Genomic DNA, 27,124 nt, shown 5'->3' on the forward strand with positions numbered 1-27,124 from the left:
AGACGTGAAGACGTGAAGACGCAAGACGTGAAGAGCTGAAGTCGGACGCTCAACCAACTGAGCCACCCAGGCGCCCCGATCATTTAACATCTGTGTGACCTTGGTGAAATTCCCAGACCATTCTGGATTGCTTTATCGATATAAAAGAGATAACAGTAGTTCATAGTGTTGCTATGAGTATTCAATGAGAACACACACTTTAAGCACTTAGAATAAAGCCTGGAAAATAACAATAAATGCTGGAAAAATTTTGACTGTTAGAATAGTGGGATTACCAAATTGTGTATCAGCTGGAGTCCAAAGTGTTTGTTATTCTGTCTTTATAGTGTTTCTTTCCTCCTTACTGATGAGTTTAGTCTCATTTTCAATGAGGAAAGATTCCTTGTCACAGTATGAAGACATATAGTAGATATGATTCCCATAAAACGACCAGTGAAGTGTTAACACAGCATTTTGAACTGTTAGTATTGCTTTCATTTACCAAAGTCGCTGCTCCCCGGTTTGCAATCATCATTGTGCAGCTTGCTGTAGAAGAGTGTTTAGCTTCAGTAAAGCACAGATATCACTTACACGCAAAACTAAGATGCCAGCTACATCTGAATACCTCCCTACACATTTCTGTTAGTGAACTGATAAAACCGGGATGTCAGATCATTCATATAATTTAGATTTGAAATGTGATCCATGGAGAGGCTTCACAGATAGAAGTCTTATGTGGCTTATCTTAAGGAACTCTGAAATCTTTAGTTTGACCAGAGAATCATTAGATTCAAGTTTTGTCATATCATAGAACAGTGTAACACATAGGCACAATTCAACTCAGTAATAAGCAGAGAGGAGTGAAACCAGCCCTCAGAGTGCCTCCCTTAACAAATGTCAGGCCTGAGATTGAGCCAGTAATTTGCTTAAACACAATCAGTTCTTGGAAAAGATGCACCAAGCAGACTTCCTGAATGTAATGCACTTCAGCAGTTGTCAAAAGTGCATTAGCACAATGGAAATGTCTGAGTTGCCATTAACACTGATGAGAGTGTTGTATTCAAATACCAAATTCTTGGGGAGATTGGTGGGGGCAGGGAATGGGTGAAACAGGTGACGGGGATTAAGGAGTGCACTTGTGATGAGCACCAGGTGTTCAGTGAACGTGTTGAATCACTATATTGTACACCTGAAACTAATATTACACTGTATGTTAACTAAACTGGAATTTAAAACCTTAAACAACCCAAATGCTTATATAATCAGTGAATTAACCAGCAGCAGACACTGTTAACTACTTTTGGCTGACTGCCACTGTTGGGAGACAGTTAACCATAGAGATCCTACCTCATCAGAAAGATCTGTGAATTAATGAGTGCCATTAGAGTACTATACCGTGCCCAATGCTAAGGACTGTTTAGTATCACTGTGTTGACTAAGGAAGTACTAGGCTTGGACTAACAAAGAGCTTACTTTGGGGACGTTAGTTAGAAATGATAGTTATCCATTCCTCTCCAACTCCATGTCAGAAAGATGATAACATCCAAGTAGAGATTTAGAAGTTTAAAGCAGATGAGACTTTAAAAGAAAGAGAGTTAATATTAAGTGCTCTCATACTATGAGGAAACTCATAGTTTCCCCCAAAGGATAAGGTGTTTGCCTAAGAAAAACAATTATTTAACAAAATAGATAGACTAGATTTCAGGTATCCTGTTTGCCAGGCTGAGGTTGAAAACTTCATTTCTTCCTAGTTCCTTGCCTCTTTCAGTTTACTCATTATTTTTTTTTTCCTATCTTAATGTGTAATTCAAAGCAGCTGCATTTGCTAGGCCTCAACATCTCTAAGAAATTGCACACCGGCGATTTTTTTCTGCTATCCATCCTGCATCCTAGCATTTGTGACCATTCTTGTTGCTGCCATCAGACACTGAAAAGGGGGGAAAAACCTCTCTGGGTTAGCCAGATAAGGAGGAATAATCTGAGCAGAGTACTCATTACCCTGAGTAGTACACCGTTGACTTTTAGAAATTGTCTCCTTCTCTCTGCCTTTTGCTGGCATTGCTAGAAATGGCTCTTACTCCTTCAGCTGAAGCTTTCCTGCTCTAATCATAGATCACACCTAGAAACCTTCATATATTTAAAGTTATTTATCATCATTCTGGGAAAAGGTCTAAGGAGATGTTGAAGGATTGTCTGTTTTCCCTCCAAAATATATATATTCTAATCTTTTCTTAAATATTGCCCAGGTGGGCATTGGGGCCAATTCCTAACTCATAGCCTGAGTCTCTAAAAATTGAAATGCACCCTAATCCATGACTATTCTTCTCTAATTTTTTAAAGGATATTATTAAAATTTTGAAAGTATTTCAAGCAAAAAGAATACTAATAAATATCTGAATACCCCATCTAAATTTACCAAATTTTGTTTGCCATATTTGCTTCATAGTTTTTGATAAAGTAAAATGACTCTGTTGAGGTTACAAACCCTTAGACGTTGTCCTTAACCAGTCCTTTTCCCTCCATATGCAGAGAAAATTCTGACTGTGGTGTTTTATATATTCTACCCATGTACCTATATATGTGCATATATTAATAAAATATGTATTATTTGCATGTTTAAACTTCAAAATATTGTATCATTTTGTATTGGACATTGTGATGTACTTGTCAAACATGTTTTGCAATTCATCAATGTCAATAGATGAAACCTTAGTTCACTGGCTACTATACACTATTATATAAACGTCACAATCCATTCACATTCATTTATTTTTTATTCTGTTTATTCATGCTTAAGGTTTTTCATAATTACTCCTATTAAAAATAATGTTTTTAAAAGCCTTTTTGTTTGTGTCTCATGGGATACCTTCATGAGAGTTTCCTGAAGGTATAGACCCAGAAAGTGAGCCCTCTCATGAGAGAATTGCTTAATTTCTACTTCTATTTTAGCAGATCTTGACAGATTGCTCTTCAAAATGGTTGCAACATTTCAGATGCCCACAAGCATGTGATGAGAACTTTTTCTGCTACACACTTTCAACAACATTTGTTATTGTCAACATTTTGTTTTTACCAATCTGATGAATGTAAAATAATGCCTTGTTTTAATTTGCATTTTATGGATTGCTATTAAAATGAACATCTGTTCACATGTTTATTAGCCATTTGGGTTTTCACTTCGTAAAATGTTTGCTAATGTCCTTTATCTTTTTCAATTGAAATGTTTGCTTTTTTCTTATTGCTTTTTAGTGGTACTTTATATATTCTGGATACCTATTCTGTGTTTATTAAATTTGTGACAAGTGTCTATTGCCAAGTTTATGGTCTGTATTTTCACTTTTTTTAGTGGTATTTTGATGTCCTGAGCACTTTGTGTTTCTTGGTTTATTTTGTTTTGTTTTTGTTTTTTTGTGTAGTCAAATGGATCAGTATTTTCTTTGTTGGGTTTGTACTTACTCATATTAGTTAATAAATCTCCAGCCGACATGTAAAAATTATCTATGGCATCTTTTTTTTTTTTTTTAAGAAAAATCAATGCAACATAGTCTTTCTTGTTCAGATCTTTAGTTGACCCAGAATTTATTTATAATAGAAAGTATAGTTCTAATGTTATTTTTTATGTGAATAAATTAGTTTCTGCATTATTTATTAAATATTTAATTACTAATATATACTATTGCCCCTAACATGTAGCAATTTTCCATAAACGTATTGCTTTATCTCTGGACTCTATTCTTATCCCTTGTTCTAATGTCTAATCCTGAAAATTACAACACTCTTTTGATTACCTTACAACCTCCCTAAGTAGAATGAATCCTTTTGAAGTCAGAGATTCCATCAGTTTTGTTCACTGATTTATTAGAAGCTCTTAACACAATGTTCAGTGCATGAAGTGTTTTCGGTGAACATTAGTGGAATGAGTATCTTTAGGTGTGTGTATAGCTTCCTTCACCAACTTTTTCTACAAAATTTGTCAAACTCTACTAAGTCCTTTGTCTTTCTATGTAAGATTTTGTTCAATAATCCAGCTTCTGTGAAAAACGGTAATTTGATGGGAAACGAATTGTATTTAAAAAAACACAGATATCTTTTCCATTTCCATGTTAGTGAGTATTCCCATCCATGAATGAGGACTCTGTCCCTATTTGGATCTTTTTATTCTGATTTCCATTAAAGGTTTATACTTTTTCTCCAGAAAGATCTTCCACATTTTTGTTCCATATATATTTTGCTAATTCATTAAATGCTATATTAAGAATACATTTTTAACTTTTTTTAGACTGTGTAGGGTCAAATTAATTTCCTGTAGCAAACTTAATACATTTGTTACAAGCTACTGCTAATTACTACTGAGTGATTGAAGATTCTCTTGGATTTTCTATGTAGACAATCATATTTTAAGTCAAAAATGATATGTATATGCTTTTAAGATATTTTTATTCCCATTTTACTGTGTGGATTAACACATATAGTAAAATGTTAAATAGAATCTAAAGAGACTGGTTATAAATTTCAACATTATGAAGTAATGTGCTATATACCTTTTATGTAACTTCTTGGATACTTAACAATTTTCAGACTTAATTCTTTTGTAATATAAATTGTAAGGGCTATACTTTTTTTTCTAAGTTCTACATTTTTCTATACATTTTTTAACAATTTAGAAACTGAATTTTTTCTAGCTGTTACATATTCTGAATTATTTTAAACTTAGAATATTGTTTTAATTCAAATAGATACAGGGGCTCTTCATTTAACTTTGGATAAAAGTGATACAAAGTTACACTCACAAATGCATGAACAGAGGCACGAACTGCATAGGGATATGGTGTTCAAATTTATACAGCCTGTGCTGACTTTTAAAAATTCTTGCACTTCCCTGTGGCAGTGGGCACATATTTTTCCTTACTGTAATCTTTTACTGTCTCTCTCTTGATGAGTCCTAGCTGCATGATTCTCTTGGAACACTCCATTATTCAATTCTAAAAACTCTTGAATCATGTCTGTGTGAATCTTATCTGAAAGACCTATGCACGTCTGAAAGATAACCCATAACCATATAACTTCACCCAGTGCAGTCACAGTGTAAGCCTAGGAGCATGTTGCTCTGGTTTTTAGTTCTCTCTTCATCACTGCCTCCTTGAGATACACTTCAAAGCATCAGCTGTGCATTTGAGACAGGATTTACTGCATGTTAATTTTAATTTTGATGTGTCTGTTACAATAGGGTTTCAAATTCTTCCTATTAAACTATAGCTGGGATCAAATGTCTGCTATTCTGGTTTTATTCTTATTTGCCTTTCTGTTAACTGTAGAGCTTTCAAATCCAGCCCTTTGTATCTAGCATAGCTTACACCACTTTCTAACTCTAGCTATGCCAAATAAAGCATTGTGGAATTCAAATGGCTTTATTGTATCCCTTTACCTCGTAGTTACTGCCCCAATCTCTTCTCCTTTTTGTCTAGTAAAACACTTGGTTAAAACGTGGCAATACTTTTTTTTTTCTTGCCTGCCTTACTTACCTCCTTAGCATACAGCCTTTTTGATTATGTAAAGATTTTTACAGATCTTGTCACTATCTAGCAAATGTGTTTCATTCTGGAAGTCAGCTCTGATCTCAGTGTACTGGCTGCCCGCATTGTGATGGAAAGAAGCTAGCTGTTTCTGGACTGGGAAAGGCCAGGGGCAGGGGTAAGTGTGATTTCAAGCAAAGGAGGAATGTATGAGGTGTTTTTAAATCACTGCACAGTGTAGAGTTTACTGTTACCCAAGATAATACATTAGAACAAATCAAAATAACTCATATTTGCTGAGGACGGGATGTTTTCATCAGCATACTGTATTACTTACTTCCCATGTGCCTCTTTTCTATTCTCTCCATTTCCAAATTATACTTACTGAATTAGCAAGAGTATGGGCCTCGGAGTTAGAATGGCAATCTTGCAAATTGCAGTTCTGGTTCTACCACTCACTAAAAAAGGCGACTCAAGATTTTAAAGGACCTTCTCTTACATACATCATTCTGTCCTTTTATTGTCTCTTATATTCTAGGTATTGCACTAGATGCCATAACAGTCACTGTCATAATCACTTGAAATGACCTGAGAGCTAAATATTATCATTCTTCCATAGAGCTGATAAAACTGAGTCTCTCAAACTCTTATTCTTATTTTACTCTGCTATAAACTATAATACTTTGTAATCACTTTATGTACTAACTATTGTATAATTTATAGTTACTTCAGAATAGGGAATACCATCTTCTAATAAGAAGTCACTTTTAAAAGATCAAATTATTCTCCAAGCCATAGTAATAAAATATAATAATTTCAAATATATGTGTTATTTTTAGTAATACCATTGGTCTATCATAACACAACTTTTATCTTAGCAGTTTTCAATAACTTGCTAGTATATTTCCTATTTGTTAAGATAATTAATGATCATATAATTTTGATCATATAATTTAGTGTAGAACAAGAACCAGTTTACCTTTTCCATGACATGATAATAAGCTTTTTCAAAAGTAGAATTAGCGTATCAGTAGAGTCCATTCAGGAAGCAGAATAAAAGAACAGAGAACTTAGAAGTTCTTCCTGAGGATGAGTCCAGATCTCTTCAAAGAGACAGGTATGGCTACCACAGAACACACAGTGTGCTGAGGTGAATAAACTTGTCAGGGATGGAGATGCTCCTTAGAACTGGCCCACCAAAAGGGGAGACTGCTGCCTGAGAATATGGCTGGAACTATAGGTCAAATGATTTCCCAGAGATTATGGCTGGAACTGGTTTGTGTGGGTCACTGGGCTCCCTTGCTGGATAATAAAAATAAAAGATTAAGACCTAAAAGTGGAGTGCCTTTCTAGGACTAGCACCTCAAAGTATCTCTTCAGCGGCCATGGTGGACAGTCTAGCATTGTACCAGCTGGCGAATGAGACATGTCTAAATGGTGTGGTTCTGGTATCACAAGTTGTTGACAAACTCCAAAGTATTGACCACACTTGAAAATGAGTGTAATATGTTGATAACATATCAAGGATGTTTTCATATGAGGGGTGCCTGGGTGCTCAGTCGGTTGAATGTCCAACTTTGGCTCAAGTCATGATCTCACGGTTCATGAGTTCGAGCATCACGTCGGGCTCTGTGCTGACAGCTCAGGGCCTGGAGCCTGCTTCGGATTCTGTGTCTTCCTCTATCTCTGCCTTCTCCCTGCACTCTCTCTCTGTCTCTCTCTCAAAAATAAACAAACATTAAAAAAAATGTTTTAAAGAATGTTTTCATGAGTTTTACCTACATTTTTCTTTTACATTTGAATGATCATAATAGGGTTTTACAAGACTTTCTAGTGAAAGAGATTTTACTCTAAATTTAGAAAATCTTTTCAAAGAACATTGGAATCAAATTTCTTGAGGCATGAGTAGCTTTAACAAAGAGCAGATTCAAAACTTCAACCTCTAATTTGAAGATATTTAGCTTGTTATATCCTTACATTTATTTAAAAGTGGGCACATTTGTTTCTGTGGCCTTAGTTTTATCTCAACTAAGTTTTCTATGCCTTTAGAAGCATGTTCTTTAAAACTGACAGGAATATGCATCTTGACTATCCCATTTTTTAATGATTTCCAGACAATAGATTGAGAACTGGAATGTTGCTTTTGGTTGCTGAATGGATTTTCATTCCTAATTAAAGTAAAGGAAAAAAAAGTGATATATGCCTCATACATTTTTGGAGTCTACAACTTTTTCTTAAGAATTTTCTAGGGCCCCATTTTCAAGAGACAAATTTAGAAATTGGTACTCTTTGATCATGAGGTATGGGCAAGGATACTTGTTTAATACTCTGACACCTATGATAAGAAAATAGTTAAAATCACCAAACTTTAACCAATCTCATCTGACCTTACCAACCTCAAGAACTGTCTGTGTAACAATACAATGGCTGGTTTGCAGAGGAATCCATCTGCTATCTTTTCATTGGTCCTTCAAAGTCTACTTTCTAAGCATTATTTATTTAGGCCATAGATCTGGACTCTTAAAATGTAGACATTTTAGGAACAAAAACACCAAGAAATCATCTCTTTATCCCCGCCCCCCCCCCTTTTTTCTTTGGCATAAATGTGATTTAAACATTATCCTGATAGGGAAAACAAAGAGAAAGGATGAATATCCTGGCACCAGTAGAGGGCTGGCAAATGAACACTGCACAATGGGTAAATGGTTTAAAAATTAAGGTGGGGGTGTAGGCACTTGGGTGGCTCACTCAGTTAAGCATCTGACTCTTGGTTTTGGCTTCAGGTTGTGATCTCACAAGTTCATGGGTTCTGGCCCCTCATTGGGCTCCATGCTGACAGCACAGGGTCTCCTTGGGATTCTCTCTCTCTCCCTCTCTCTCTGCCCCTCCCCTGCTCTCTCTCTCTTTCTTTCTCTCTCTCTCTCAAGATAAAATAAATAAATTTTTAAAAAAAATTAGGGAAAGCAGGGCTCAAAAGACCAAAACAACTTGATGAGTTTATCTGTACTTGAGATACTTTTCCAAATCCCAAACACTTCTAGTAACAGTTTAAAATAATAATGACAATGACCATTTATACTGCCCCTAAAAATATGTTTAAAAATTTAGAGAAATGAGCAAAGTTGAAACATAAAGATACTAATTTTTTCCTAAGATTGCTTAACCTGTCAGAAGTATGAAAATGATCTCTGAGCCAGTGGATGTGCTTTGTGCTTGCTTTATTCAATGTCTGTTTTAATGCTCCCTCTCTCTGAGGGCCTGCAATTTTATTTTAAAGAATTGGAAACACTTGGAGTATTTTCACAGTTCCTTAGAAGAAATATGGGATGTTGTTGTCTACTCAGTTTTTTCTGTTGAATCAAATGTTGCCTTTGTTTATGGGTTTTTGTTTTATTTTAATTTAATCATTTCGGAGAGACATAAGGGAGAAGGCTAGAAGTGATGGGTTAGAGATTAAAGACAGGATAGGATGGTAAAGGGAAGTGTACATTTAACATGATGATGACTGTTGGCTAGTGGCCTGTGCCATGCTTTTTACTGTTCAGCCACTTTTAACCACACTCCACCTTTTAGATCTGCCAACACTTAGGCCATTTCACTCATTGGTACACTGGACACCCTCAGCCACTGCCCTGTAGCCAAACTTGCATCCTCTGTCCAGAATTTTTCTTTGGTTATTTCTTTAAAACCCCAAGGTAGGGGCACCTGGGTGGCTCAGTTGGTTACACGTCCAACTTCAGCTCAGGTCATAATCTTACAGTTTGTGGGTTCAAGCCCCATATTGGGCTGTGTGGTGACAGCTCAGAGCCTGGATCCTTCTTCGGATTCTATGTCTCTCTTTCTCTCTCTCTTTGCCCCTCCCCCACTCATGGTGTCTCTCTTTCTCTCTCTCAAAAATAAATAAACATTAAAAATTTTTTTAATTAAAAAAAAATAAAACCCAAGGTAACAATTAGCAAGTTCTTTACTGGGCTATATCAGAAAATACCTATGTTTCCTTGACCCCAAATCTGTATATTTCATATAGCCTTTGGAATCAATACTCAGTATTTATTTTGATTAAAAAAACAAAAAGACTTTGGATGGAGGTATAGGATATGTTATAAATACACAAAGTTGGACACAGCTGTCCTAGGTCAAGCAGAGGCAACAATTACCCATTGCTTCTGTATTCAGATTGTCTTAGTCAGCATCTTAAAATGTGTAAACGCGTGGGGAAAATGTCCTGGATGATTTAAACAGGGTAAATGATTCTCCAGATCCATAATTACAAAACTCAGTTTGAGAACATATTTTTGAAAGTTTTTTTTTTTTTTTTAACTCAGATTGCCATTTTTCTTGGGATGGATATTTAATGCATTTGTTGTTAGCTGTAGGAAACTCGCTAACCTCAGGGGGAAAAATCCTTAAAATAAGCAAGATTTTTAGAAACTAGATAGAGAAGAAAGCAGACTTGATTGCTCAATATAAGACTAAATAAAAAAACGATGTTATCAGCAATTAACTACAAAGCTTGATTCTAAAGAAAAAAAAAATAGGAATCAAAGTGGAAACATTTTTAAAGAGATGAAAACACCACTGGTGGCTCCATGGGGTATGGAATTTCTAAGAGGCCATAGTCAATTCACATTTTCTTATATCTAGGCAATATTCATCTTTCAGTTATTTTATGAGGATGTGGGGGATACAAATGCTGAGAACATATATAACCACTGGAATAAGCCAGAATGACCCCAGAGCTTTCACCTCTCTCTTTTTCCTCCTTTTCCCTCATTGTGCTTTGCAAATAAGTTATCACCACAAGCCAAAAATGGAACTGAAATATCACAATGCAAGGTTTCATTAAAAATCACACAAAATCCAATTGCTTGCAGTAGTCATGACAAGACTTATGATTAACTGTTAAGTCACTCAAAAAAAAAGGATGACCTAAAAAGAAATAAATGTGTTGGTGACAATCTTGGGGGAGAAAATGCCAAGTAAATAAACAAGCAGAATCTTTTTTCATTTCAGTTATAGCTGTTGCAAAGAAAATAATGCTTGTGTAGAAAGAACCAATTTTTCTTATGAAAATTGAGGAAGTCTGCTGTTTAACAGAATTTACATGAGTTCTACCAATGCATTTCCACATAACCTCAGCGTAAGGAAAGATGGGGATGGTCAGACATATGCCCAGTTACTTAGGAATGCCTGCCATGTATCAGAGAAAACTACACAGAGGATGAAGATTTGTGTCCGATATCAGGAAAAAGGAAAATACTATAGGCACTGCCTAGAAATTGGCTGAATGTCCTTAGATACATGATGGTTTTGGGGTAGGAATTGATACATAGGTCTGCAGTCAGATGCTTCCAGGCTAATTTATGATGATGGAAGTGTCACAGTGTTAGGATTTCTTTCATGTTCCAGGCCTACTCAGGTTTTTCCATCTGTCATTATGAAGGCAGAGTTCTAAAAGCATAATTGTGTAATTATGATTAAATGATGTAGAAAAATGTGGAAATTTAGTGGCATATACCACAAATAATACTTTTTTTTGTTTAATTTTTTCCCAAATATAAAAATGGTAATAGAAAATAATTATATTTACTAACCTCTTAACAAACAGAAGCAGCAGAAGACAATTTTTCCAATTCACCCTTTCTCGTTTCCCTTCCTTGCTCTTGCCTTACAATCCAGAAATTAGCCACATTTTAGTGCTTACAACTTAGAGGTGAGACCATGTACTCTTCCTCTTCCATTCTGATGAATGAATGTTAAAACGTTCTACCCACTTTCAGTGAATTTGAGAGGACTCTTCAGGCCAAAAGCTGTTCTGCCTCATGAACTGGCATATAGACATTACAGCAGATGATTCCATATGTCAAATATGGTGGTTTTGAAGTTACAGAGTAGAGAAAGATTAGACCCTGTCTTTCCGCAGCGATCCATTAATGCTATTGAGCACGCAATGCCTGGCAGATTTACAGGTGGCAGAAATAAGAGATTAATTGTTTTACTTTATTTATGCCTGGAATGTAACAGAGGACCAAGTAATTTGATTCCCATCAGTAATATGTTTCCTTTTGTCATTTCCCAACACCTGTCATTCTGTTAATTCATCCTTCTGCTTATGAATGTTAGGCACTTGAAGGAAAAGCTTCTTCTTCTTCCTTTTTTTTTTTTTTTTTTTCATTCACTTATATTGAGCTAGTAACTTGGGAAACTTTCCTCTTTGTATTTGATTTCCCCTTAGTAGGAAACAAAAGGCACATTCTAAAAGACTGCAGCCTGCCATAGGAATTGTGTTTTTCTTTCCTTAAATTACATAAGACAAAGAGATGGATATGGGTAAAAGGACAGAAGTAACAGAAGTTACAGAAGTAACAGAAAAAAAAATAAAAACTAATAAACAACAGTGACTACTACTACCAAAACCTCAGCTCCTTCACCATTTTCTGTAGGCTTAGTTTCATTGAAATTCTAGTATCAAGGATTGTTTAGATGTGAAAAGATATTTCTGTCCTGTTTTCTTCTTTTCCTTATTTCAAAGGAGGTGATTTCTCTGATCTTCTCTCTCTTTTTTTTCCTGTCTTCGATCTGTAGCATTTAAATATTAAAATAATACCAGAGAATGCCAATCATTATACTGGCCAAACATTTGTACTCTAAATCTGCGCCAAGTTCATAATGAATATTCTCTCCCATATCCCTGAAGGATCAACCCCTATATACAACATGACCCTGCTCAGTCAGTCACTGCTATGTACTGCTATGTACCTGCCTTTCTCCAATAGCAACACTACCCCTGCTTGTCTCCTACTCAGACCTCAACAATCTTCCTAGGTGGATAGAATGACCAAAAAGAAAGTCCTCTGTCTTCTGTCCAAATCTTCTTCATGTATGGTTCATGGTCAGTGTAATTTCATGTCCTTGAATGTTGATTTTTTCCCTGTAATAATAATAATAATAATAATAATGAGTAATAAATGTAATTTCAATAACACACAGCATCAGATAGTTGTTTCCTTAAATGTAAATATTTTATATTAAATACTAGTAAGTATTTGGCATATTCAGAGTTTATTCCCTAAATTCTAGCCAAGGTCAAATAGAGATCATTAAAAATAGGTAACAAAGCTTGAAGAGAGATTTAGTCTACCCCTCTGCCTGTTCCTTCTTTTTCATCCCTTCAATAACTACCAAATTTAGGGTTTAATTTTTTGTTTCAGTTTTCACAAGTGGCCCATGGTTACATTCTTGTAAAAAAATAAAATAAAAACCTAGAGACACACTGAATCATCTAAAGTTTTCTCCTTTGAAGGGCTCTCCCTTCCTCCCTCAGTTTAATCTCACTTTCTTCTCCAGAGGAGGTGACTGTTGTCCACAGTTATGTAGCCACTGCTTCCACAGAATGTTTGTACCTGATGGAAATGTTCCACATCTGAGCTGTACAACATTTCAAACATGGGTAATGGGACAAAGGAACTAAATTTTTAATTTTACTTAATTTGAATTCATTTCAGTTTACATTTATATGGACATGGGAGTGGGAACCCCCAAGTAGTGTAGGTTTTTCATCTGTCCCCAGGGCTATTGCAATGTACTTATTAGTTTCCCTGTATCTAGACCCATTTTCCTCTTCACTGGCATGAACCTTATACATGTCTGATCGTATTTCCCTGTTACAAATCCTTCATTCACTCCCCTTTCCCCATGACAGCACTTTAAACTTATTTGCATGATATACAAGGTTGATTATGATCTGGCCTTTGTGTACCTTCATCTTCTTTACATTTATAAAATACATTCTTTACATTTATAAAATATGTCAAACTGTCTCATGCCTCAGTAACTTTTCATCAAACACATTTCATCAAATCTTAGGTAACACCTCTTAATTTTTTTGCCCCTAAATACTTTCCCAGTGACAATAGGTGCCTTTTATCTGTGTGCCTCCCAATATGCAACACACAAAAACAGTAGGTACTACATAAATGCTTATTCTCCCATTCTCCCATCTAATGGAGAATGGCTATAATGCTTTCAGCTAAAACCTTGTTTAGTGTCACTAAGGGAGAAAAAGAAGTCTAGGAAGAAGTAATTGCTATGGTATATATTTCACAGGGACAAAAATTAATCATTTTTATTCACAAATGTTCTAACATATTAGGACAATGTTTGGCATAGATTAGGAACACAATAAATATTTATAGAATGAATAAATTATCAAGTTATAATTTTGTATTTTTTATGGTTATCCTTTCTGACCATTGTCAAAGTCTGTCAAGCAACTTCCAGGTTAAAGTAATTCTTGTGAAGTTATAAAATATAGAATTAAAAGCTGCCATGAATCTCCAAATCTGCCCAGTCTTTTGTGGGTGCTACTTTTCTCAGGCAAAGAAAGTCATTGCCTAGGAGAAACAACATAAATAAACAAAACACCCAAAAAATCAACTCACAAAGATGGAATCCCATGTAATACTTGTCTAAAGCATCTATTCCCCACACCTAGAACCTCATTCCTGCTAAAACCCAGCACAACACTTTGTCATTTTTCACTACTCTTCTATTTTCATGTCATCAGCAAATGTAATTAAAGCTCATTTTTTACCCATTAGTAAATACTCAATTAAATACTTTGTTTACCATTAAACTCAATGCCTTCCAATGCATAAGTTCACTGCTATGTTAGCTGATTGGAGCCTTATTCGATGGGTTCCATTAATATTAATTTGTGGTTAACTTTTGCTTAATCTAAAAATCCATTTCCTGTCTACAGGATTGTGTTCATATCCAAACCAATTTGTATTAATTTTGGAAGTCAAATATCAGGGAGCATGATGTCAAAATTGTTAATAAAACTTTAATATGAAACATCTTTTATATTCTGTTCATAGTCACATCTTTCAACTGGGTAATAGTATTAAGTAAGAGAATATACATTAAGTATAACTTTGCCACATTACTGGCTTATTGTTCTTGATTTCATTACCCACTTTCCATATACTTGGATATATTGTCTCAATATTTTCTGTGCTATTTTGATTGAATGACAATTTATATGAATAGACATTTTATCTTTTTAAGGTACATGTGGGTTTTTTCATTGGTAAATGACTCAGTATTTTGGTCAACCTTATTTAAGATAAAAATCCACTAGTTGCACCAACGTGGGGATTATTTATCCAACATTTTATAACAATTTTGTCATTAATATCTAGTTTTTTAAACTTGAAGTACTTTCCAGTTGTTCATTCTTATTTTCCTCTCCTGTTGGACAGGGCTAAACACAAATGCATTGATTGAGATACTTAAACAATATTAGTTTAAAGTATTACAGTTATATTATTTATTTAGGATATCATTTTTATTAAAAGTATTTATAACAAGAACACTTTAATGTCAATATTTGTTTTTACACCCTGAAAATATGTCATTCTAGTATGTGAAAAAAGCTTGTACTTTTTTATTCACTATCCATACCCACTATAGATTTTTCTGCAGAGATAAACTCAGATTACTGACTTTCATAAGCCCATCTTAAATCTTTCTTATTTTGTTTATGTTTCTCATTTCAAAAAGAAACGTACATTTTAATTATAACATCATAATACATTATCATTCATTAGTGAAGATTAACATCCTTTCTCAATACTTAGTGTCCATTATTTTTTAATTAGCTCAAATGTGGCTTGTATCCAGAGTTTCTCATTAAAACAAATTCATATTTTCTTTATCATGTTTTACAGTTCATTGAGAGCCCACCAATGATGAATATAGGAGTATACTTAGTTTCTAAGAGCTACTCTGAAGGTTGAGATTGGTTATTATTTTATAACCAAATGTTATCTGTGGAACTCTCCTTTAACTTGAACCTGGTACTTTGAGTTGAAATCCTTTGAGGTATTAGGGGAAATTCTTAACCCTATATTTCTTTAGGTGGACTTAATATCCACCAAAAGAAAATTCTTTATTAAAATACATAACTAAGGAATCTGATCTGTTTCATTTGATTCCAAGAGAGTATAACAAACCAAAATATAGATTTGTTACATAATTCCTCTCTTCATGTATATAATGAAGAATTTGCCTCCAAAATTCAACTCTCTCACACGTGGTATTGAAACTTGTATATTTTTTTTGAAGAGTAAAATAAAAATTGGTTTATAAAGGTAACAGAGGTAGAAAATGAGGCAATGTATAAAATTCTAAGAAAGTGAAAATCCTTTGAAATTGTACAACCCAATATTAACATTTGGACACAGTTCCTGGTATCTCTCAATACATTTACATCCAGTTAGTCATTTATTCAACAAGTATTCATGATGTACTTACTAAGATTTGGCCAGGATTCTAGGCCTAGAGATACGGGGAAAATACTAAACCTCTTCAGCTAATTTCGATGAGGAATATTGCAAAGAAAGAAATACACAGCAAAATTTCAGGGAAGCCTAAGCCTAAGTTGTGTGAGGGAAAATAAAGCAGGGTAAGGGGATAAGGACTGACTGGAAGTGGGATCCATTGCAGGTAGAATAATCAGGGAAAGCCTCTCTGGGGAGGAGACATAAGGAGCAGAGCCCTTGACTGAGGGCAGGAACATCAGTTATCTAAGGATAAACAGATCAGGAGGAGGGCAGTGTCTTTGGCTCCAAGGCAGGAATGTACTTGGCAAGTTAGGACTGTATAATGCCTTGTAAGCGTAGATTAAAGGGATAGCAAGGGTATTGGGAAGGTGGGAGGGCAGGAGCCTAATAGGCCAAGGTGCAGAGTAGAGTTTTTATTATGAGTATGATTGAATTCCTTGAAGTTTTGAGCAGGAAGGTGATGTGGTTTGCTTTGCATTTTTTAAAAATGATCACTCTGGAGAGTGTGGGAAGAATAGATTATAGACATGCACAGACACGGGGAGAGTCATACAATCTCAAAATGCTGCATATAAATGATCCAAATAAATCTGAGATTTTGTCACTTAATGATACGTTACAGACCATTTGAATGTTGTATGGATTGGGTTAGGATTGGCCAGGGTTCCTCAACAGTGGCACTATTGACATTTTTGGCCAAATGGTTCTGTTATGGGAGGTTATTCTGTGCATTACAGAATATTTAGCAGCATCCCTGACCTTGACCCACTAGATGCTAGAGGAATTTCCTTTCCAGTTGTAACAATCCAAATTGCCTTCAGACATGGTCAAATGTCTCCAGTGGGGCAAAATCACCCCTGATTGAGAGCTGCAGGGGTAGGTAATGCTGCAGTAACAGAAACCTCCAAATTTCAAAGGTTTAACAACATGTACTTATTTCTCACTCTTTCAGAACAGTCTGGTGGTTCTCAAGGGCAGCTTCCTTCTAAGTTGTGGGATCCAGGTGGCTTGTCTCATGAAGAAACACTGCCTAGCTTTCAGGTAACCATTACAGGGAAGAGAAAACCGTATCTTAATGCTACTCTGCCAGAGTGACCCACATGACTTTTGCTCATAGTCCTTTGGCTAAAATTCCTAACACAATTTTTTGGACTGCAAAGGGGCTAGGGAAAGTAGGGGAGTACATGGATATTTGGTGACCATTAAATGTTTCTGCTTCACTTCTAAAGGCACCAAATATCACTGGTCAAGAGAAATTCCAGAATTCTGCTGGCAGGTACTATGAAATCCTTTACCCTAGGAGTGTGGGGAGTTGGTGATTAAGCTCCTAGAGTTGCTCTTGAATCTGAGGGTCCCAGACCCCACTTATCATGAGGTATTTGGTTTTGTTTTTTTTCTTTCCATCCTTGTTGGGCACATTGAAAATGGATCTTGGGTTTTGCTCTCCTTTGTGGCTGCATAGCTTTGTCAGTCTGATTTCTGACCTTGGAGAATTGTGGAGCCAAGGGTTGTTTTAAGCATTGAACAATCACAGACTTTTAAAGGCAAAATTTATGGTTTTTTGGCAGTATCACTCTCTCATAATCTTAAAAGGCTTCGTATCTTTCCGATTATTCTCATTTCCATGTGCCAGTAAGCTCATCTATAATTCTTTTCTAGGCATAGCCCTTCCATCTGTTTTATTTCTTTCCTTTTTTGCCTTCAAAGTCTTTCTCTCTTAATTTAATGGTATGTAATATAAGATTAGAAAGTAGGAAGGTCTTTCCTATTAAGTTTCAACATTTATATTTATTTGAATTATTCTGAAGATAGGTATAAGGTTTCTGAGGCAGGAACATATTATTGCTCATAGTAATAACTGCATTCGTTCCCTTTGTCTCAATTTGTTTTTCCCTTTCTTGGGTCATGTGATAAAGGCCAGGTAGATGTGACCTTATATGTACCTGAGTTTCTACTATGAGTAAGGAACCCCAAAAATATGAATCTCAGAGTTTATATAGAAGGATAACTGTTTTCTCTTCTCCTCCTGAGAGAGAAAGTAATCTTTACTCTCTCATGTAAACAAATTCTCCTTGGAAAGAGAAGACAAACCATCCTTGGCTCTTCAGATCTGGAATGTACATAATAAACATCTGGAGGTGTGGGAATAGGGTTAGGCAGGCCCCTTCTGGTTTACAACCCCTGTAATATCTCCACGGCCCCAGGCTCCACTCCCCTTTGATAGACAATACACACCTCTAGGGAGGTCAATGCCAAATCCCTCCGTGAGCTGTATTGTTTATGCAGTTATGTTTTCACTTCCTAGTCTTTTCCTTAACCCACGTTTCAGTAAACTTTGTTTCAAAAACCTTCACATGAAAATATTCACTTCCTGACAATGCCCTTAACCTAATTTTAGCCCTGAAATTTTGCAATCTGCTGATATGTTTTACTGAGTATTTTTCACACAGGCTTTTTTTGTAACTTACCCAAGATAATAGCTTTTTATTGATAGGACAATTCAGTTACAAATGTCTAAAGCTATTTATATTTTCCAAGAACTAATAGGAGAAAAGGTTTGTGGAATGATAGTTTAAACTTCTAAAGGATTATTATATTTCCACTGTGTATTATGCCATCCTGGTGGGATTAATGTAGAAAATCTTGATAAATGTACTCTAGTTATGGTATTATTTACTATATTAATTTCATAGTCATAGTTATGTTAGATTAATAAGAAAGTGTGGTATCTCTATATTTTCAGTTATATAGATCCTTTCTATCTCAGGGAAAGTTGGTATATATGCTTGATGTACATTGTCTGAGTATTAAAATTATTCAATTCCTTTTTGAATGGCTTCATATTCCACAGTGACTGAACTTATTAATAAAAAATTGTTCTGTAATCTTTTCTATAAAATGTTTGGTATCACATCTGAAACATGATTTATAACATAAGATTATATCTAAAAGAAAAGCTTTATTTTCCCATAATATCATATTTGATAAGATTTCCCTGAGTATGAATTCTTTGATATATAATAAGTTTTGATTTATTGTTGAACACATTTATACTTTCAAATACTCATAATATTTCATTAATATTTTAGTTCTCTTTTCTTCATGAGTGCTTGCATTTTGGTTCTTGAATTCATAGGCATTTTCACAGATATGACTGAATTCCTCTGGGCCTAGAGCCTACCACCCTCTCTCTTCTCATGTCCAGATCTTCTTGCACCTTGAGGGGCATTTTGTGAGGGTGTGTGGCCCTTCATTGTATACAACCAAGCTCCTCCCTATACATACCTCTGTGCACCATACTGGTGTAAGTGTGTACACACTTTTGGTGCTTTCTGTTCAAGAGAGGACAAATCTAAGGAGCAGGCTCATGTGGGCCCTCAATTTGGCCCTAGGGCTCTTTGGACAGGAAGTTATAAGATCTGTGGTTACATGGAACATGTTTAAGCAGAGATTCAGTAGGCTTTGGGTGGGTCCCCTTTTGGTTCTGGACTCTGCTCTGTGGAGAGATATGGCTTGAAGATGGCCAAAACGGGCCTTTCAAATTGTGACACTTCAGAAAGCAGTACCAGTGTCATAGGTCTAAAGACACTGGTGTGAGTGTTCTGATAAATAGTGACATGCTACTTCTTGCTGAAAGCATTCCCACATTTAGTGCTTATATCAGTTTTCTTCCTTGTATGTGTTCTCTTATGTAAAGTGACATATGTGTTCAAATGAATTACTGCATTCACATAGTTTCTCTCTGTAATAAAAATTGAGGACTGACTGCTGGCAGTTTTTTTCCATATATATTACATTCACAGGGTTTCTCCAATGTATGTTTTCTCATTTGTGGTGAAATGGGATTTCAAATGGAAAATTGTCACCGCTTTGGGAATTGGTCAAAAGGTATTGAGGGGACTGAAAAATCAAACAGGAACACTGATACACCATAGAGATAATAATTATGGGAAGAAGCTATCGCCTCTAGGACTGGGGAACAGTGGGAAGAAGCTGAGGATATCATGAGTTAGAAACAGAAAGGAGGGACCTGTAAAAGTGGGATCTAGACTTCTGAGCAATAGTTTTTTGCCTGGCTGTCATTGACAAGATATCAAAGGAGCCCTGCATAGTGGGACTGATACCTCTAAGAAGGAGACACTGGCTGCTGCTGGTACATCTGATGGACTGTAATAACACTGGTCCTGGGGATGCCAAAAGAAATCAGTGACTAGGAACCAACTATTGCTTCTAAGATGAAGAACCATGGTTGCCATGATGCTGACAGGAATAGGGAGCACTCAGAATGGAGCACATGGCTTTTCTATCCTCTTACCTTATAGTGTCCTTGTAATTAAAGTTCCCCCTATTGGTGGAAATCGTAGCTTCAGCATCAAATAGCAGAGTCCAAGGTAAACAACTTGTTAAAAGGTATCTGGCCAGGCTTTCCAGGGGAATTCTACCTAACATTTAAGGAGGAATTAACACCTATCCTCTTGAAGCTGTTCCAGAAAATAGAAATGGAAGGAAAACTTCCAAACTCATTCTATAAAGCCAGCATTACCTTGATTCCAAAAGCAGAGAGAGACCACACTAAAAAGGAGAACTATAGACCAATTTCCTTGATGAACATGGATGCAAAAATCCTCAAGAAGATATTAGCCAACCGGATCCAACAATACATTACAAAAATTATCCACCACAACCAAGTGGGATTTATACCTGATATGCAAGGCTGGTTCAATATCTGCAAAACAAATAATGTGATTCCTCACATCAATAAAAGAAAGGATAAGAGCCATATGATCCTCTCCATAGATGCAGAGAAAGCATTTGACAAAATACAGCATCCTTTCTTGATAAAAACCGTCAAGAAAGTAGGGATAGAAGGATCATACCTCTAGATCACAAAAGCCATACATGAACAACCCAACGCTAATATCATCCTCAATGGGGAAAACCTGAGAGCTTTCCCCCTAAGGTCAGGAACAAGACAGGGATGTCCACTCTCTCCACTGTTATTCAACATAGTATTGGAAGTCTTAGCCTCTGCAATCAGACAACACAAAGAAATAAAAGGCATCCAAATCGGCCAGGAGGAGGTCAAACTTTCACTCTTCGCAGGTGACATGATACTCTATGTGGAAAACTCAAAAGATTCCACCAAAAAATGGCTAGAATTGATTCATGAATTCAGCAAAGTTGCAGGATATAAAATCAATGCACAGAAATCGGTTGCAGTCCTATACACCAATAATGAAGCGATAGAAAGAAAAATAAAGGAACGATCCCATTTACCATTGCACAAAAAACCATAAAATACCTAGGAATAAATCTAACCAAAGAGGTGAAAAATCTATACACTGGAAATTATAGAAAGCTTATGAAAGAAATTGAAGAAGACACAGAAAAATGGAAAAAGATTCCATGCTTCTGGATAGGGAGAACAAATATTGTTAAAATGTCGATACTACCCAAAGCAATCTACATATTCAATTCAATCCCTATCAAAGAGGATCAAACAGCAGCATTCTTCACAGAGCTAGAACAAATAATCCTAAAATTTTCATGGAACCAGAAAAGGCCCTGAATAGACAAAGCAATCTTGAAAAAGAAAACCAAAGCAGGAGGCATCACAATTCCAGACTTCAGGCTCTACTACAAAGCTATAATCATGAAGATTATGTAGATCATGAAGATATGTAATATGGTAGTGGTGCAAGAACAGACATTAAGATCAGTGGAACAGAATAGAGAACCCAGAAATGGACCCACAAATGTATGGCCACCTCATCTTTGACAAAGCAGGGAAGAATATCGATGGAATAAAGACAGTCTCTTCAGCAAGTGGTGCTGGGAAAACTGGACAGCGACATGCAGAAGAATGAACCTGGACCACTTTCTTACACCATGCACAAAAATAAACTCAAAATGGATGAAAGACCTAAATGTAAGACAGGAAGCCATAAAAATCCTCGAGGAGAAAGCAGGCAAAAACCTCTTTGATCTTGGCCACAGCAACTTCTTACTCAACACATCTCTGGAGGCAAGGAAAACAAAAGCAAAAATGAAGTACTGGGACCTCATCAAAATAAAATCTTCTGCACAGTGAAGGAAACAATCAGCAAAACTAAAAGGCAATGAACAGAATGGGAGAAGATATTTGCAAATGACACATCAGATAAAGGGTTAGTATCCAAAATGTATAAAGAACCTATCAAACTCAACACCCAAAACACAAATAATCCAGTGAAGAAATGGGCAAAAGCCATGAATAGACACTTCTCCAAGAAAGACATTGAGATGGCCAACCAACACATGAAAAAATGCTCAACATCACTCATCATGAGGGAAATACAAATCAAAACCACCATGAGATACCACCTTACACCTGTCAGAATGGCTAACGTGAACAACTCAGGCAACAACAGATGTTGGCGAGGATGCAGAGAAAGAGGATCTCTTTTGCATTGTTGGTGGGAATGCAAGCTGGTGCAGCCACTCTGGAGAACAGTATGGAGGTTCCTCAAAAAATTAAAAATAGAACTACCCCATGACCCAGCAATTGCACTACTAGGCATTTATCCAAGGAATACAGGTGTGCTGTTTCACAAGGGACACATACACCCCCATGTTTATAGCAGCACTATCAACAATAGCCAAAGTATGGAAAGAGCCCAAATGTCCCTTGATGGATGAATGGACAAAGAAGATGTGTATATATACACATACACACAATAGAGTATTACTCGGTAATCAAAAAGAATGAAATCTTGCCATTTGCAACTATGTGGATGGAAATGGAGGGTATTATGCTAAGTGAAATTAGTCAGTCAGAGAAAGACAAATATCATATGACTTCACTTATATGAAGACTTTAAGACACAGAACAGATGAACATAAAGGTAGGGAAACAAAAAAAATAATAAAAACAGGGAGTGGGACAAAACAGAAGAGACTCATAAATATGGAGAACAAACAGAGGGTTACTGGAGGGGTTGTGGGAGGGGGGATGGGCTAAATGGGTAAGGGGCATTAAGGAACCTACTCCTGAAATCATTGTTGCATTATATGCTGACTAATTTAGATGTAAATTAAAAAAGATAAAATTAATAAAAAAATAAAACATAAATAAAAAACAATTAATTAAAAAAATAATATAAAAAGATAAAAGGTATCTGGCCAGTCCTCCAGCCATACCCAAGGAAGAATGGTCAGTTTTGGTCTCTGATATTGGCAGATTAGGTACCCAGTATTTGCAATAATAGAATCAGATGAGGGAAAGTCCATTGGTTGACTCATGCAGAGTAGTCCCGTGGACACTTTTTATGTGAATTCATGGTTAAGACTGACAGACATGAACAGAACGTGTTATTCTTTCCATCTGACATTGGAGACTGTTCTCTACAGTGGATGCCCAATGATAAACATTAACATGGATACAAAGATCTTCATACTCTGTGCACATTGCAAAAATTCATTTGCCCATCTTTTCTGCAGATCCTCTTCTGTTGTTCCCATGTCTCTGACCATCCGGTCAGTTAGCCACTGCCAATGCATCAGGAGCTATCTCTCAGTCCAAATTGGAAAATCAAATATATGGTTTGAAATTCTGCTCTTGAGAGTTCTCTTCAGTACTATTTTTCAAGAACATTCCTGAATAGAACAGTGATGCTACCAAAGGCCACTCCCTGTTGGTTCCAGGAATATACTGTGAACCATCTATAAAAGTCAGAGATTTTTCCTCCTCAGTCAACTTGTCACTGGAATTTCCCAAAAGGAAATAGATGTGGTATGAGGGAGAAGAGACAATGCAGGAGAAGTTGTCAAAAAATAATTTTCTGTGTAAGAGAACCATGGAGTAATGCCTTTATTCCCAATCCCTGTGGATACATTGCATTTCTTCTATTGGAAATTTCCAGAGCTGTTTATAATAGCCCCGTTTTTCTTAGACACTGATAAGCATCATTAGATCTGATGTATCAATAAGTTCAAGTAGTACAGTGGTTTGTATTAAAATCTGAGCCAGCTTCAGGCTTCTCTCTTCCTCTGGGCCCCTCTGAAAAATTTTCACTTTATGGGTTTCCATAAATTAGTAAGAATAGCACACTCTGAGATGCTATACATTGTCTCAAGAATTCAGAGACTTCCAGCCACTGTATTTGTTTTTTTAATAGTAAAAAGTGAAAATGCAATAATTTTTCATTTTGGAGTGAATGTCGCAAAAACTAGATCCCAGAAACATAACTGAAGTGATTAGACCCTGAATTTTGATAGGATTAATTCTGTCATCTTTTGGCTCATATGTGTCTTATTAAATCAACTAAGACAGTCTCTGTTTTCTGCTCATTTGGTCCAATTTTCATGATGTCATCAATGTAGTGGAAGAAATGCCCTATTCTGTAGGATTTCACTATGATCCAAACTTAAGTGGACTAGAGTTTGGCAGAGAAGTGGTTAGTTAATTTGTTAACAACTTTTGACCATGCTAGGTAAAAGCTGACTTCTCTTTGTGTTTCTTCACAATTGTTAAAGAGTTAAAAAAAAAAAAAAAAAAAAAAAAGAGCAATTGTCCTATCAATAGCTGTATACCAGGTACCCACACCCGGGATAGTAGCAAAAGCGTGCTGGGCTTCTCGACGTTTGCTTGCTCAGGTCTGGCCTGGCGGGCATGTGCAAGGGGCCACAACGCCTGCGCCTGCGGGCCCACCTGTTGGGAGGACAGCCCGTGGCAAGGAGGGGCCGGGAGCTGCTGGAGGTGGTACTCTTCCTGCAGACCTGCAGCGTGGAGGCTGGGGTAGCAGCTCGTTCTCTTTCGGGTCTTGCGGTGGGCAGACTCGGACTCGGTCTTTCTATGGGAGAGGGCCAGGCTTCTCCTGGGCACCCGCATCCTAGCCATGGCCACGTACCACCGCTGTGACCCGTGTTGGTGCTCACCTCCACCTCCTAGATACTTACACTTAACCTGCACTGGCTTTGCCCAGCCCTTAGCCAGGATGACTGACAAGCCGCTCACCAGCAACAACCTTCAAAACACTGACAGTAACTTCACATGTGGCAACAGGATCAAGGAAGAAATGGAGGCTTTTCCGGAAAAGTTCTAGTAGAGGGGCAGAAGTGAGATTTGTAACTTAAATACACTACACATTTAAATCAATGGATTAAATTTCAGGGGGGAAGAAAGTGAAGCTGACACATGTGGAAATGAGAGAAATATAGTGGTTATGAAATAGAGGCAGCATTCAGTGAACACCGACACTGACTTCCCCATCAGCAGGTATGAAGTCCACAGTCCTGCGCTGCCCTGTTCTGTCTCCTCTGCCTCTGACAGAATATTGGTTGTGCTCTGTCTAAACTCTGTATATATCCAGTTTCTAGAAGAAGATCAACTACATGTCAGTACTGTTAGTCATCTTTAATAAAAGAAAGAAAAAGCAGACGGCTTTAAAAGAGGTGTAATTCTGGACTGCTGGGGGGAGAGAGCAAGAATATAATACAGTGTGACCTGGGACTCCTCCCCAGCAAGTAGTCTGGCTCTGCCTCAGGAAGCCTCAAGTCCTCTGAGGTCCAGCCTGGCTGTGAGGAGCCAGGGCACCTGAAGAAGCTGGGTCGTTTCTCAGACATCAGCACACACACACTTGGAACTCCCTCATGTCACTTGTTCTACTGCCCTAAATGGCTTCATGCATCCCCACCCTCCAGAATCTGGAAGAAGAATGCAGAGAAACTGGCTCATACCATCTATATACCAGGGATCAGAAGCTTTGATACGTTGCTCCCAAAAAGGCACTATTTCTAAACTAGCAGCTTAAATTGGTATAATAACCTGATTAAGTTTATGGCAATATACTTATATTATATTATATTATACCTCAATATAATCACAGGATGGGTCCTAGGCCCACTGAGTTCATTGTGATACAGACTTGAATGAAAACACCCTTATCAAATTACCACTATATGCTCATTTTGACTTGCAGAATATTGTGGTTTTGGGCATCCAAGAATGAATACCAATTCTGAGCCTGTATTTAGACATTTTTAAAGGTGTGGCTGTCTCATCTTTCCCATGTACCAGTCACCAAGGTAAATGGTGGTAAATACCTTTGGAAAGACTAGGAGAAATATTTACAGTATGTGTGGCAGTTACTCAGGGTCATTCCTCAAAGGGAACCAGCCTCCCCATCAATCAGGCTCTTTGGGTCTGTGAACTGTCTTAAATCTATTAAAACTGGCTAAGCAGCTATGATTTCAATTGTGGTTATTTGAGTCTGGTGTTTGGTCACCAGACCTGTTTTTTTTTTTTTTCCTGTTATACAGATCAAATAGTTTCTTAGTTAGGACTGTCTAACAAAATACCTGGGTAGTTTATAAACAAAAGAAATTTATTTCTCACAGTTCTGGAGGCAGGAAGTCATGGATCAGGGTGCCAGATGATTGGGTTCTGGTAAAGACCTTTTTTCCAGTAGACTTCTCATTGTGTCCTCCCATGGTGGAGGGAGCAAGTGAGCTTTCTTGGGCCTCTTTTATAAGGACATTAATGTCATTCATGAGGGTTTCACCATCATGGCCTAATCACCAAAGGCCCTCCCTCCTAATACATTGGGCATTAAGATTTCAACATATGAATTTTGGAGAGACACAAACATTTAGACCATAGCAAATAATATTTAGTGACTGCCCATATATTTCATTTCTAAAGACACTGTGATTGATTAGACACTGGTGAAAAACCAAAAGCCAAAAACTCATGTTCTTAACATTCAGATTATGACTTCATCCTTATGTCATATTACAGTAATTACCACTACCTTCTCACTGGAAGTTAAGCAGTCCCATTGTCCATTAATATTCTGTGAATCCATTTTTTGCTTTGAAATCAGAATGTTCAAAACCCAAGCTTGTCGTTTCCTTTCTGCAAACTCTGTAGTGCAGAAGTCTCTCCCTCACCAGTGTTTTAAAATAATAGTTATGTAACAGAAACATGGAGCCTTCCTTCAGGATCTCAAAGCACTTAAATCGGCAGATCCTCACAATCAGTCACAGGTCACTTAATTGTGATAACACAGAGCATCATGGATTACTAGCATCCTATTGCCATAAGCAAGGATCCCAGCTGTGTTTTCAAGACCAAAGATGAAAACAATTGTCCTAGGATTTCGTTTTGAGGGCTTGCTTCCTAGTACTCTCCTTGGTACTAATTCTATCTTGATCTAATTGTTTTCTTATAATACTTGCCAAACACTATCAGTTAGCAATTAACACACACTATTAAGTCCATTCAATCATCATAGTCATTGGCCCAGA

General features: G+C 36.7%; 2 long non-coding RNA genes across 2 annotated transcripts in view; one reads left to right on the forward strand and one right to left on the reverse strand.

Annotated features, from left to right (window-relative positions):
- Positions 1–26,765, reverse strand: LOC122234289. Its single transcript, XR_006212054.1, has 3 exons — positions 26,629–26,765; positions 11,087–12,423; positions 1–130 (listed from the first exon to the last, which is right to left on the reverse strand). It is a non-coding gene; the product is annotated as an uncharacterized LOC122234289 (long non-coding RNA).
- LOC122234298 overlaps positions 16,797–27,124 on the forward strand; it is a 151,140-nt gene continuing 140,812 nt past the window's right edge. Inside the window, exon 1 of the long non-coding RNA XR_006212063.1 lies at positions 16,797–16,879. This is a non-coding gene — a long non-coding RNA (uncharacterized LOC122234298). The remainder of the gene's footprint in view (positions 16,880–27,124) is intronic.

This window comes from Panthera tigris, chromosome A2, assembly GCF_018350195.1.
Source record: "Panthera tigris isolate Pti1 chromosome A2, P.tigris_Pti1_mat1.1, whole genome shotgun sequence".
Classification (NCBI taxonomy): Eukaryota; Metazoa; Chordata; class Mammalia; order Carnivora; family Felidae; genus Panthera; species Panthera tigris.